This window comes from Eutrema salsugineum, unplaced genomic scaffold (assembly GCF_000478725.1).
Source record: "Eutrema salsugineum unplaced genomic scaffold, Eutsalg1_0 scaffold_3, whole genome shotgun sequence".
Classification (NCBI taxonomy): domain Eukaryota; kingdom Viridiplantae; phylum Streptophyta; class Magnoliopsida; order Brassicales; family Brassicaceae; genus Eutrema; species Eutrema salsugineum.
Window position 1 is genome coordinate 12,429,732 of NW_006256756.1, and position 13,431 is coordinate 12,443,162.

The following is a 13,431-nucleotide window of genomic DNA, read 5'->3' on the forward strand; positions in this document are numbered from 1 at the left end:
AATATGAATGCTGATTTTAACACATTAACGATCAGTGATACTAATCATAGTATCAAGAGATTACTTAAAACCACAAGCAAGCATAATTGATATTAAATCGAAGAAATCGAGTAGTTCATAACCAGATTCGGATTTTTGATGTTCTTAACATAGAAATCTTCTAAGAATTGGTTTTATTGAGCAAATTTCATGTCAAATCTATAGGTTACCTAATACTAGTCACTAATCACACAAGACTAAATCAAATTCATCAATTTTGCTGTTCTAAATTCGATTTTATAAAGCATGTAGAATCCAAATTTCAAAATTCTCAATTCCTCTTAAGCTAAGTGTTAAAATTGATTTTTCAGATAACCTAGAAGGATAATCTATTGTTCTTAAGCTATTTCCACCACTAATAAACCAAGATTTGAGTTTTTTAAGAAAACCTTAAATTTCAAAATCAATTAAAAATGGCGAGTTTGAGCTTCATACCTTGCTGGAAAGAGAGATTTGATGATAGATTCGAAATCAGCTTTGAAAAAGAGTGAGGTTTGGGCCAAGAAGTTCTTAAAAAGCTTAAGAATTGAAAAAGATGTTTTATCTCCTAAATCTCCAAGTCTTTTAGAAAAGAAGAGAAAAATGAGTTTTGATCCAAAAAGTGTGTTTCCTTTCTTTAAAAAGTGTTTTTGTAGCAAAAACGGGAAATTTCCAGGAATTCAAAAGCTTACGGGAACTTACCTTTCTTGTCTTGTACGCAACAGGTGATTTTAAACTTACGGAAAATCTTAACGGGTTTTCCAGGAATGTTCAGGGAATCATCGGAAATCACCAGGAACCTTTGAAAAGCAGCAGAAATCGGAGGTCCCGTCTCAACGACCAACGGCCACAGTCAGCGGTCAGGAGACGCGCGACCGCGGTGAAGATAGCGTCGGCCCGATCACATTCACGGTGCCGCGGTCGAAGGTGCTTTGGCCGTGGGTCGGTTGGTCGCGACCGCGGCCCATTTTCCTGCGGCCATCGTCCAACTTTCAGGTTTCTGCCGGGCCGAGCAGCTAAAAACCTCTCCTTCTTTTTTGGTTTTTCAAATTTTCTTATTTTTTTGTGATGTTTTATAAAAGTACCTGAAACTTAGAAGTAAAAGGAAACATAAATTGTAAAAAGGAAAAGAAAACTAAAAGAAAGTGTACCTAAATGGGTTGCCTCCCATTAAGCTCTTCTGTTTTAAGTCGTTTTGCTCGATGTAGGCATGAAAGCTCAGGCTGATTTAAATGGCACTCCACTTGATGTGCCTTTATCATTTCCGAATGCTGGAGGTTTAACTTCTTCTCCTTGAGGAGCCATCTTCTTTCCTTTACTCTTCTTTCAAACTTTAACGTTGTTTAAAACTCTTTTGTGTTCTCGATCAGCTCTTGGATTTGGTCCTCACTAGTCTCCGTTGCATCTGGTGGAATGATGATCTTGATCTTTGCAAAAGCTCTCGGCTTCTCCTTTTCTTTCTCTTTTCGCCGATTTCCTTTACTTGGAAAATCGTCTAGGACAGTCGGATAAAACTTCATGCGATCTACATTGAGGAAAACAGCATGCCGGTTTGCGTAATCGATTACTGCTCCTACAGTAGCTAGAAATGGTCTCTCGAATATTAGTGGTCTTTCCTTGTCTTGATCCATTTCCAGAACTTGTAAATCTGCTGGAACAATCTTGTCCTCTACTAGAACTTGCAGATCATGAATCACCCCTTCAGTATATAATTGAGATGAATCTCCAAAGATAACCTTGACCGTCGATGTCCTTAAGGTCTTTATGCCCAATTTTTTGGCAAATGTCTTTGACATGATGTTAACATTGGCTCCGGAATAGCATAGACAGTCTGTGAACTTGATTCCTGAAATGAAACATTGGAAAACAAAACGTCCCGGGTCGTCGGCTTTTGTAAGCCTTGAATGGTGGCTGCTTGGCATTGACATCCTTCTAAAGTAGTACAAAGATTGGGGTTTCTTCCTCCTTTCCATCGGTTTTGGCTCCTTCTTCGGGCAGCGTGATTATGGCATTGCAAAATCTTTTGGGGTTATCTTCAACTCTTCCAGGAAGAGCTCCATTTTTTCTCTTCATAAAGTCGGCTGTTTGGGCAACTTGTACGTCTAGCTTTTGACGTGCGAAGATAAAGCTTCAAACTTCCCGTTCAGGTCATTGTACATGCAGTCAACCTTCACGTTCATGTCTTTAGATGCTTTCTTGTTTGTCATAACAAGCTGTTGGATGGACTGTTCAAGTCTTCCGATTTGCGAAGCTAGCTGATTCGTTGTGACTCCTTACTGTTGTACAAATTGATTGTTAAAACCTGTACCTAGATAGTTATATGGCTGTCGTGGCTGAAAATCTCCTGTCCCTCCAAAATTTCTACCTTGGAACTTGTTTTGGAAGGAACTCTGCTGCGGTGGATAGTGCTGATCTTTAGGATTCTCCACATTTGGATTGCGGTAAGAGAGATTATTGTAATTTGCACTCCGGAAGTTGTTGTTGAAGCCATTGTTGAAATGATTTGGATATGGTGCTTGTGCTCCTACATAGTTCACTTCTTCTTCTTGAAAGGCTGGATTAATGTGATCGATATCACTAGGTCCTTCGTCTTCTTCGCCATTGTTGGTCTCACAACCATGGATTGAACGATTGTTGCTTTTCAAAAGCTGCCTCATCATGTTCTTCAACTCGGTTATCTCCTTGATGTCTGTTACGGTTTGCTTTATCAAGCGATCGTATTCAGGACAATCATTGCTATTGGCTTGAGCCAAATTTTCGATGAGGGCTCTTCCTTGTGATATCGTCTTTTGTGCAAAATCTCCATTGTTAGCTGTATCAAGCGAAAGTTTGTATTTTGGTTGCAAACCTCGGTAAAATATGCTCAGCAGACTTGATCTAGGAAATCCATGGTGAGGGCAGTCACGTTCATACTCCTTAAAACGTTCCCAGGCTTCATAGAAAGGTTCAGTCGGCCTTTGCTGAAAGCTTGAGATCTTGGTTCTCAGCAAGTTCGACCTTGACTTAGTATAAAAGTGGTTTAGAAAAGCATTTTTACATTCTTCCCAATTACTAATTGATCCTGCAGGCAAAGATTTCAACCAACAGTGAGCTTTATCTGCTAATGAAAAAGGGAACAACTTACACTTTAAATAGTCTGCTGGAACTTGGTTTGTCCTCATCATGCTGCAGATTTCTTCAAAAATCTCTATATGGTCCATTTGATGTTCAGAAGAAACTCTATGGAATTGGTTTTGTTTCACCAAAGAAATGATTTGAGGCTTGACTTCAAACTCATTCCGATTCGGAAATGGTACTAGGATTGCGGATCGGTTCTGAAAATTCTGAATAGGTGCATCTAAATCAGCTATGTGATGGTTCCTGGCTTGTCTTCGGTGTTGATTTGCTTGCTGAACAGGGCAGTTAACGCGTCTATTCGGCTGCATCTCCTGGTCGTCACCACCGGCTGCATTGATAGGTGCATCAAGGTCTTCACGTTCTTCTCTCTCTCGGCTTTGATGGTTTCTTGGAGGAACCTCATTCTCTTCTCCACCTTGTCGAACTTGATCACCTTCTCTGTGATTGTTTTCTTCATTTTCACCATGTTCGGACCCATCTTGGTCCATGTTTAAAGTTCCGTTAACAGGATCTCCAGGCTGGTCGTCGTCGGCCATTCCTTGCGTTTGTCTAAGTCTTCGAAGTTCTCTTTCGTGTCTGTCTATCTCGTCTAGAATTGGAATGTTTTCTACAGATCTGCGCCTGGTATTCATGCAATTCAGAGAAAAACAAAAGAACGGAAAGATAGTTCAGCAAACTTTAAGAAAGAACTAGAGATCAGATGTCTATAACAGAAGTTAGAAAAAGAAAAATAACAAAGGCAGCGAAACAAATCCCCGGCAACGGCGCCAAAAACTTGATGTGTCTACTGCGTGAGGGAACAAGTTTTACTCTTAATAAAAAAAATAATAAAAGCTGCAAATGCACAGCTAATCAATTGTAGTATTTAGGGATCAAATCCACAGAGATTTTTGTGCCTGGTATTCTTCTATGGTTTCTAACTTTATGTCTACACTAGATTAGTTTTAGAGGTTGATTGTTTTTCACGGATTAAATGAAACTAGGAAAGCAAATAAATCTATCCTAAAGAGCAAGTAGATTATCGAATGAAAGGCAAATGAAGCAAGCAGAATATCGAACTAAAGCAAATAAAATGCAGATCTAAAAGAGCAAGTAAAAATCGATTGGTTTGTAAACTATGGCTAAAAACACTGAGCTTTTGGGAACTCTACAGGGATCATAATCAGTTTTAACACTAGGGATTATAGATTGGGATTGACGGATATCAAAATATAGGTTTCTAGAGCTAGGGTACGGCGGTATGACTACGTCAATGTCGTGATCATAACCAACTGTTTCCCGCAACCCTTACCAGTAGGTTTCCACTCTAGCCCTGGAAGGGAGAGAACGCAAGAGCTGCACAGGACTCGTCAGTACTCACGATTTCGCCGCAGGTAGGTTTCCACTCCTACGGAAAAGTCGCCTGTTTAATTCTAGGTCGGATACTTAATGAAAACTTTCGCAACATTAACTATCTAGATCAGATACGAGGTGATCAATCAAGCATACATGCAATAAGAACGAGAATAAACAGAGAATAGTGTTAAAATCCCAGATCTATAAACCTAGATTTCTTAATCGATTATGAGAGCCCCTTTCGGGAACCCTAAGCCCAATTTGGGATCTACTCAGACAAGGCTGAGGTCGACGTCATCATTGGTTTTAATAAAAGCAATCAAAAACAGTAAAGAAAAGAGATGAAAGAAAGCTTTTCTATTGAAGAACTCAGAGTTAAACAATCTTCTCTAAAAATCGCATAAACGGCTAAAGGAAAAGGGTTTTTGTAAAAGTATGAAGTTGATGTCTAAAAACGACCTAAATGACAAGTATTTATAGTCTTCAATACTCCATGGTCTCTAGGGTTCCGGAATCGAGGCAGAGAAATGACTTTGGGCTTCAGAAATATGGGTTTTTAATTAGAGTTGGCCAGCCGCGGTCAGGAGTAATGTGGCCGCGGGAAGTGGAGGCTTGGCCGCGGTCGGGCAGCTCGTGACCGCGGTGGATGGATTGGTAGCCGCAGTCGCGTGACTTGCTGGCCATCTTCAAGTGTCTCCGGGGCAAATGGAATATCTTGAGATCCAACCGTTGGAATGTCTCCAAACCAAGTGCATTTGAAAGCTGGTTGATTCTTCTATAAGTTGTCCAATTTTGGGGGTGATCGGATGGTGAGAAGGTCTTCGTCTCTCCATGAGGGTTCTGACGCTCTGCATTTATTCAAAAGGGTCTTTTTGTTCCAATTTGTGCCTATTTATCCCCAATTGCCTGAAAAGTCTTTTAAAATCCGAAAACATAGAAATCCTTTGAAAACCTTTGAAAATGGAGTAAAAACACCTGTAAAAGACATTAAAGTGATCAATGAAAATGCTCAAAATCCGGTGTTATCAGCTAGTCAACACAGTTCGGGAAGGGATATGAGTTCTCACCCGTTGCCAAACATCTTTCCACAGCGGCTCAGCCCTCTTCACTCGCGGTGGACCTCTGTCCAAGACTCAGAAGCCCAACTAAGGCCCAAGACACTCTCTGCAATCATTTTATAAGCCCTAGATCCAGAAGAGAGGAAACATTATAAATACTCATTTTTTGGTCTTTTGTAACCAAGCCTCTTTCATCTCTTAGAGAGAGAACTTTATTTTAGTCTTAGGTTTTACTTTTATGCAATTGTAGAAGCTTTTCATCTCCAATACTTTCTTCCATGAGAGAAGCTTTTCTTTATCCTTTGTCTCTTTACTTTATTGCTGTTTCATTCTTAAACCAATGATTCAGCCATGTCTGAATAGTTACCTTGTTAGGTGAAGGTATCATCCAAGGGGATCCCTAGTTCGAATGACATCTAGGGTTTTAGGTTAAAGGGTTTCAGTTTTAAAATGATTCTCCTATTCATCCTAATCTCAAAGCGGTTCTCTGGATTGATCACCCCGAGTCCGATCCAAGGTTGAATCCAAGCCACGAGATTGTTGTATCTGAGTTACTTGAACTGAATCTTATGGAAGTCTCCATCGTAGGAGACGAAAGCTACCTACGGAGGTTACGTAAGCCGACATGGATTTCGATCTAAAATGCATGATGTTATTTTGGCATGATAGCGATAGTTAATTGCTGAGATTAAATGATTAGATGATTAGGATGACGAGAGTTAGCTAATCTTATAAGTGTCTATCATAGTTTCAGAATCATAGAAAATCCTTACCTAGATTTTCTGTGTCATAGATCATGAACCCTAAAGATGAACCCTAAGCCCCGCAGCGTTTTTCATATAGTATTTATTCGATTTTATTTCAAGCTTTTTAATTTTCTGCTTAGTTATTAAGATTCAGTGACAACCAAAACCCCCTTTTAATCTGATTAGGTCTACAATTGATTTTAGCATCAGTTAGGAGTCCTCAACACCCTAAATCCATGTGGTTTCGATCCCTAAGTACTACTGCGTTTGCTGCGCACTTGCAGCTTTGTTTAGGGTATAATTTGTAGGTGCCCACTGCACCCACATCAATATGATGCACTAGGGTGAGAGTCCTCCGGGATCAGTGAAATGGTAGTCTACCACGGGTGAGAAGTGTGGGCCACGACCAGAAGGCAGTTTGCCGCAGGTCCACTGAAATTCGAAATGGATGACAGGACATCTTGATCATATCTTTTGATTGCATTGTTGAATTGTCTTGAGGTAAAGTGCTGTAGAAAATCAGCTGGGTTCTCTTGAATGTCTCTTAATTTGAGCTGAATTAGATAGTGAGAAAATCTTCATTTGAGACTGAACTTGTAACAATTTAACTTTGAGCTAAATGTAGTTATTTTTCATTTTATCATGTTTTTCTCTAAGTTTCCTAAAAATAGTCTTAAAACTACGAATATAGAAAAACTGTAATAAAAACTCCTAAAACTTATTAAAATATTTTAAAAAGCATTTGAAATCTATTGTAAAAATTGATACAAATATGGTGTTATCAAAAGGCAATAATATAAGATGGTAGAATGTAGAATGTGAATTTTGGATTTTGTGGAACATGAAAAAAAATTATTTAAATATTTATTTTTCTAAAAATTGAGATTCTTTTTTTTTAATTAATTATTTTGATTTTTCACATCTAATAAAGGTAATTTTAGTCAAAAAGACAAATATAAAAAATTTTAGTGAGACAATAGATCGGGTAATTTCAATACTTTTTAGACTCCATTGAAAATAATGACAATTTTTTTTTTATATAACTCAGGTGATACGACTGAGCTAGAGGACCGCCGGCGGTGCAGCTTGAGATTGTTAATTCTAACTGTAGATCAGCTATCATCCCCCAACACCGACTAATCCTGGGGTCTGAAAAAACTAAATGAAAGCCTCCCGATAACCAACGTGACGACTCTCACCATAAGGGAACCACTCCGCTATCACCAGATGGTTAACAATGACAATACTTTATATTAAGTAGTTAGTAATTTCTATTCACACTTCACAATAGTATTCATTATTGGTATTGTTTTGCAATTTAAATCTCTGAAATGTTAGTAAATATGAAGGAATTCTAATTTGCGTTTGTGTCTCCTAATATCATGTGAATAGACTTATTTTCTTTTTTTTTTTTTTGAATGAATGTTAAATTTATTCGAACCAAAAAAACGTTTTTACATCAGATGTTTGCAAGTTTAGAAAGCATTATCTATGAAAATTTGAATCTAGACTTCAGTGTGGATATGAAGTTAGCCAGAGCTGATATCCCTCTTCGTACTTCCGATCTCCAAGCAGGCGAATGGAGTTGAATCTGTTTTTCATTCCTTTGTCTATTCTTTGTATAAGATGCCGTGGTTCAGAGTAGTGTTCTCCATGCCTGCGACCATTTCTTTCTCCCCAAATAAGGTAGATGGTCATTTGGAAAAGATACCTGGTCATGAAGTTTCAGGCGACCATGGTTCTGGTGAGTAAGGAAACTCAGTAATTCTTCCCAGGAGCAGGTGAAGTTTTCCTTAAGTATTCCTCTTGCTAAAGCATTCCAAATCTGGGAAGTGTATGGACAGTCGAAGAATAAATGGTCTCTGCATTGAATTGGATGAAGGCAAAAAACGCAAGAAGTGTATAGCTGCGCATTCCATGTCAACATTCGGTCTCCAGTCGGGAGTCTGTTAAGAATAGTGATCCAGGTGTTGAAAGCAAATTTGGGAGTATTATGAGTAAACCACACCACTCTTCTCCATGGTACTAGAGGGCGTGATTGTCGTAATAGGTCCCGAGTTTGTTTCGTACTGAATCGAAGCTTATACTCATCAAGCTTCCATCTCCAGAGAATAACATCCTCCTCATCTGGCTTGTAGCGAGTTCGGATTGCAGAGATTTCATCCTCTATTTTGTTAAAAATGGGGTATCGATGACGCCTTCTCCGGTGAGAACAGAGGGCAGAGGCGACTGTTGCTTTTGAGCTCAGACCAAGGTCTATGAACCCTCTTTCTCCAGTTAACTCCACTAGTCGCCCCATCGAGGTCCAGTGATCAAACCAGAGATAAGTATTCTTCCCATTTCGAATCTCCATTCGCACAAACTCCGTCGCTTTGTCTCTGATTTTCAGTATCTGTTTCCACATCCACGATCCTGGTGAAGAGCTTTTAGGATCTTTAATGGCCCAAATTGACGATCCCTGAATATACCGAGAGTGAACCCAACATGCCCAGTAGGAGTCTTTGACAGTAAGAATCCTCCAGAATAACTTCAAAACGCAGAGGTCATTTGCTTCTCTTATGTTTTTTAAACCAAGTCCTCCTTCTTTCTTCGGAGAACAGACATCACGCCAAGCGACTTTGGCCTTTTTGGTGTTCAAGTCTGGTCCAGACCATAAGAAAGCTGAACAGATACTTTCGATTTCATCAATGCAACCCTTAGGTAACCGATAAGCAGAGATCCAGAAATTTGTTAGTCCACAAATTACAGAGGTTAATAACTGTAAACGGCCTGCAAAAGAGAGAAAACGAGCTGTCCAAGAATGAATTCTTCGTCTGATTCCATCTATGAGGGGAGCATAATCCACTTTGGTCATCTTTTTGGTGAGGAGAGGTAGTCCTAAGTAGCGGACTGGGAGAGTTCCAGCAACAAAGGGCACATTCGCAAGTGTTGTTATACGGAGATCCCCAGCAACACCTGCCAGAAACACAGTCGACTTTTCTAAGCTAACTTGGAGCCCTGATAGCTTCGCAAAATCCTCAAAAACCGTGATGATATTTCCCATAGAAGCCAAACTTCCATCTGAAAAGACCATCAAATCATCAGCAAAACAAAGATGTGTGAGAGCTAACTCCTTGCATTTGGGGTGGTAACCTATTCTTTGTTCAACTGCAGCCTTGTCAATCAGCTTAGATAGAACATTCATACACAGAACAAAAATGTATGGGGACAAAGAGCATCCTTGCCTAAGGCCTCTCTTGCTCCCAAAGTAACCAGCTAGTTCCCCATTAACTTGAACAGAGAAAGACGCTGATGATATGCACAGCCTGATCCAGTGAATAAACTGTGGGGGGAAGTCAAGAGCTCTGAGAATGGTGAGCAGAAAATCCCATTGTACAGAATCAAACGCTTTGAAGATATCTATCTTCATAGTACAGCGAGGAGAGATGGATTCCTTATGATAAACCTTCACAAGCTCAGATGCTAGTAGAAGATTTTCAATAAGAAGTCTATCTTTTACAAAGGCAGATTGATTTGGAGCTATAAACAGGGGTAGGATTAGCTTTAATCGATTTGCTATAATCTTAGATATGACCTTCTATAAGACATTGCAGCAGGAGATGGGTCTGTAGTCCTTCATTTCTGTTGCTTCTTCTTTTTTCGGTATGAGAGCAAGGATGGTGGAGTTCACTCCCTTGGGCAGGAAACCCTTAGCAAAGAAAGATTGAATGCTAACCACAAAGTCCTTACCAATAATCGGCCAAGCTGATTTATAGAACTCAACAGTATAACCATCTGGTCCAGGTGATTTACCACAAGGCATAGCAAATAAAACATCATAAACTTCCTTCTCTGTCACATCCCTGATTAACACATCTTTGTCCATCGGCGAGCACTTAAAATTCAGCAGCTCGGATAGGAAATCCTCTTCCACTTGTTGAAAATTCTGCGGAACTGTATTCAGAAAGCCTTCAAAAAATCTCACTGCTTCTCCTTTTATCTCCTCTTGGCCTGTAACAATTACCCCCGACAGAGTTCTGATCTCTCTGATTCCATTCTTGGCCGCCCTTACTCTTATAGCACAATGATAAGCCTTTGTACATCTATCTCCCACATTAAGCCAGTGTAATTTAGACTTCTGTTTCAGGTAGCCTTCCTCTAGTTTCGAAATGTGTTCCCAATGCTTAAGAGCTGCTTTTTCGCTCTCCTGATTAGCAGTAGTCGGCAGTACCATGGTCAACTCTTGCGCATCACACAGTGTTTCAAAACTGTCTTTCACCTTCATCGACAGATTATTCAAGTTTTCACGCGATATAATACGGATAGCCCCTTTAAGTTCTTTTAACTTCTTGGAGAAAAGATATAAAGCTGATGTCGAGATATATAAAGGTGTGGTAGTACCCCAGTATTCCGCAACCTTGGTCTTGAAACTCGGAAGAGAAGTGACCACATTTGCAAACTTGAAAGGTTTCTTTCTTGCAGTGATAATACCTGGAGTTAGATGTACTCGACAACGGAGATGATCAGAGCAACCACCTGGTTCAAAAACACTATACGAAGAGGGAGAATTCATCAACCAAATATCATTTACCAATACCCTGTCCAGCTTCTTGCAGATAAGACCATTCAACCTCTTGTTGCCCCAAGTATACAAGGGTCCATGATAACCCATGTCAGTAAGGCTACAGTCCCGTACCATATTTTGAAAATCATACATACCAGAATCAGAAGCCGTATAAGTATCCGAGTTTGATCGCTCCTCTGTTTCCATAATCTCATTAAAATCTCCCATGACAACCCATTTCAACTTTCGCAGGATTGGAGAACTTGAATGACTCCTCAGATCATCCCAGAGCACTTTCCTCTCATCTTCAAAGTTAGAAGCATAGACAAATGTACACAGGAACTCATTCTCCTCAGTCGGAAGCTTCACTAGAACAGATATCAGCTGTGAAGTTTTGTAAACCGGAGTAACTCTAACCCAATCCTTCCAAACTATCCCAATTCGTCCTAATCGGTGATGCTCATAGTTGTTCATGAAAGACCATCAACGAAACATCAACGATAGAACCAGCGCAGACCTTGATTCCTTCACCCGAGTTTCTAATAGAGCACCAAACTCGAAATTATTTTGTAAACACCAACTTCGAACTACATTATGCTTCTGTACTTTGTTGAGTCCCCTAATATTCCAGAAGAATATCGACATTAATGATGATTACGAGTTCGACGGGTCCTCCTTTTCGCCGACGTCTTTTTGGCTGACGGCGGAGAAGAAGAAAGATAAGTTGCTTGAGATGTCTTAGTTGCAGTTTTTGAAATTCGAGGTGGAACTGTACAGGTGTCTAAACTCTGCGATTTATCCACCTCATCATCCTCCTCTTGCTGTTTAGAAGCAATATCCTCCTTTATCTCTCCTGACTCACTCTCCTCCAGTTGAGAGTTTGCAGACTCCACCTCTTCCTCGTCCGAAAGAGATAAATAGCGAGAATTTGCCACAATCTGAATGTTTTCAGAGACTTTACTCTTCTGACGTCCGATTTTGCTTGGTGAAACACTTTGCCATTCCACCGGATTCTCTTTGTTGTTACTACCCTCTGCATCAGAAAGCTGCAAAGCCACGTTCTCTACCTTTCCACTCAATCCTTCCGAGATTTTCCCATCCTTATCACTGTTCTCCTTCGAAACAGGGGTCTTGCTGTCCGTCGAAACAGGGAACTTCCTAATTGAATCAGAAGCCTTGCTCACTATCACTTTCTGAGGAGACTCACGCCTTAGAATTTCTCGCGAGCCAGGTTCTGACAAGCAGTCTTTGTTTGGGTGTCCCCACGTTCACATAAAGTGCATCTTGGTGGGAGCCAAGGAAACTCAAACTCCACACAAGCCTCTTTCCCATTCTTAAGCTTAAATCTAAAAGAGTCAGGAAGCTTCTTTGTCAAGTCAACTTCGACAAACACCTTCGCCTCTTCGAAGTTCTTCGCCCATAACGTATCCGGATGGAGTTTCTTGGGGACTCCAATCGGACTTGTTAAAAAGCTAAGCCCCACCCAGGAGTAGAGAGACCGTGGCACATGCTTCAGGGTAACCCAAAGTGGCATCGTCCTAAGCTCAGGTTGGGCCTCCTCTGCAACTGGACTCCATTTGGAGACTATCATAGCAACATTCTTTATATTCCACATACGTCTGTTTAGGACCCTTGCTCTGGTACTAGCATCATTTATTCGAAATTTAACTGTTGTGTCATCCACAACAAAGACCTCAACATTCACTGATTTATCTCCAAGACTCCAGATCTTATTGACGATCATGTGAATCGAGCCCACATGTGGTGCCTTTGACATGAATTTGCCAACGATACAATCTGTCCAGAGTGGCGGATTTTCAAATACCGAATCGGGAACAGAGATTGTGTCAACTCCATCCACTGATTCCACCTCAACATCAAACTTCTGCAGACTTTGCGAAGCTTTAACCACCGACGACCAAGACTTTCCTTTGTCATCCGCTTTTGCAACTTCAGACAAAACCTTAGTTTGATCCGATGATGCCCTTTCCTTCTCAGTGCTCACCCTCTGAGAAGCTTGAAATTCCACCTTATCAGCGCTTGACGCACCGACGTGCTTCCTCTCCTGAGGACTCGAAACTCCATCTGTTAAAACCCTAACTTCATCATCAACTCCCATCAACTCCACATCACCTTCCCCCTTCGATACCGACATAACCTGCGATGATCCCCTGATCAACTCCGCCATGGTTTCGCGACGGGAGGGACCTCCTGTCCCGGCGCCGTCAGAGATTCCGGCCGAAACGTGGCCAGAAAGAAAGGATACCCTAGATCGCCTTCAGAATCGCCCCTATGCTGACGTGTCCTTTTCCACCTTCTATTTTTCTGTTTCTAACTTCCATAAATATATTTACACACACAAATATATATTATAGACACCATGAAACACCGTGAAACACATATATACAATTAAGGAGACCAACTTTTTCCTTGGAATCGCAAAATTAAGCGTTACGAGACACTGAAATGAGGAGTTTGAAAACAGATTGGTTTGAGTACATAATGTGAAGGCAGTAGGGAAACGAAGGGGGGCACATGGCCCGGCATGTTGTTGGAGCATTAGGACATGATTAAGGAAAGACGAGATCCATATGTAAGGCTGAAAATGAGCAGA

The 13,431-nt window shown here is 40.6% G+C and overlaps 1 non-coding gene across 1 annotated transcript; it reads left to right on the top strand.

Moving 5' to 3' along the window:
* The first annotated feature begins 2,901 nt into the window (after positions 1-2,901).
* LOC112085768 lies at positions 2,902-3,008 on the top strand. Its single transcript, XR_002899066.1, has one exon. It is a non-coding gene; the product is annotated as a small nucleolar RNA R71 (small nucleolar RNA).
* The last annotated feature ends 10,423 nt before the right edge of the window (positions 3,009-13,431 follow it).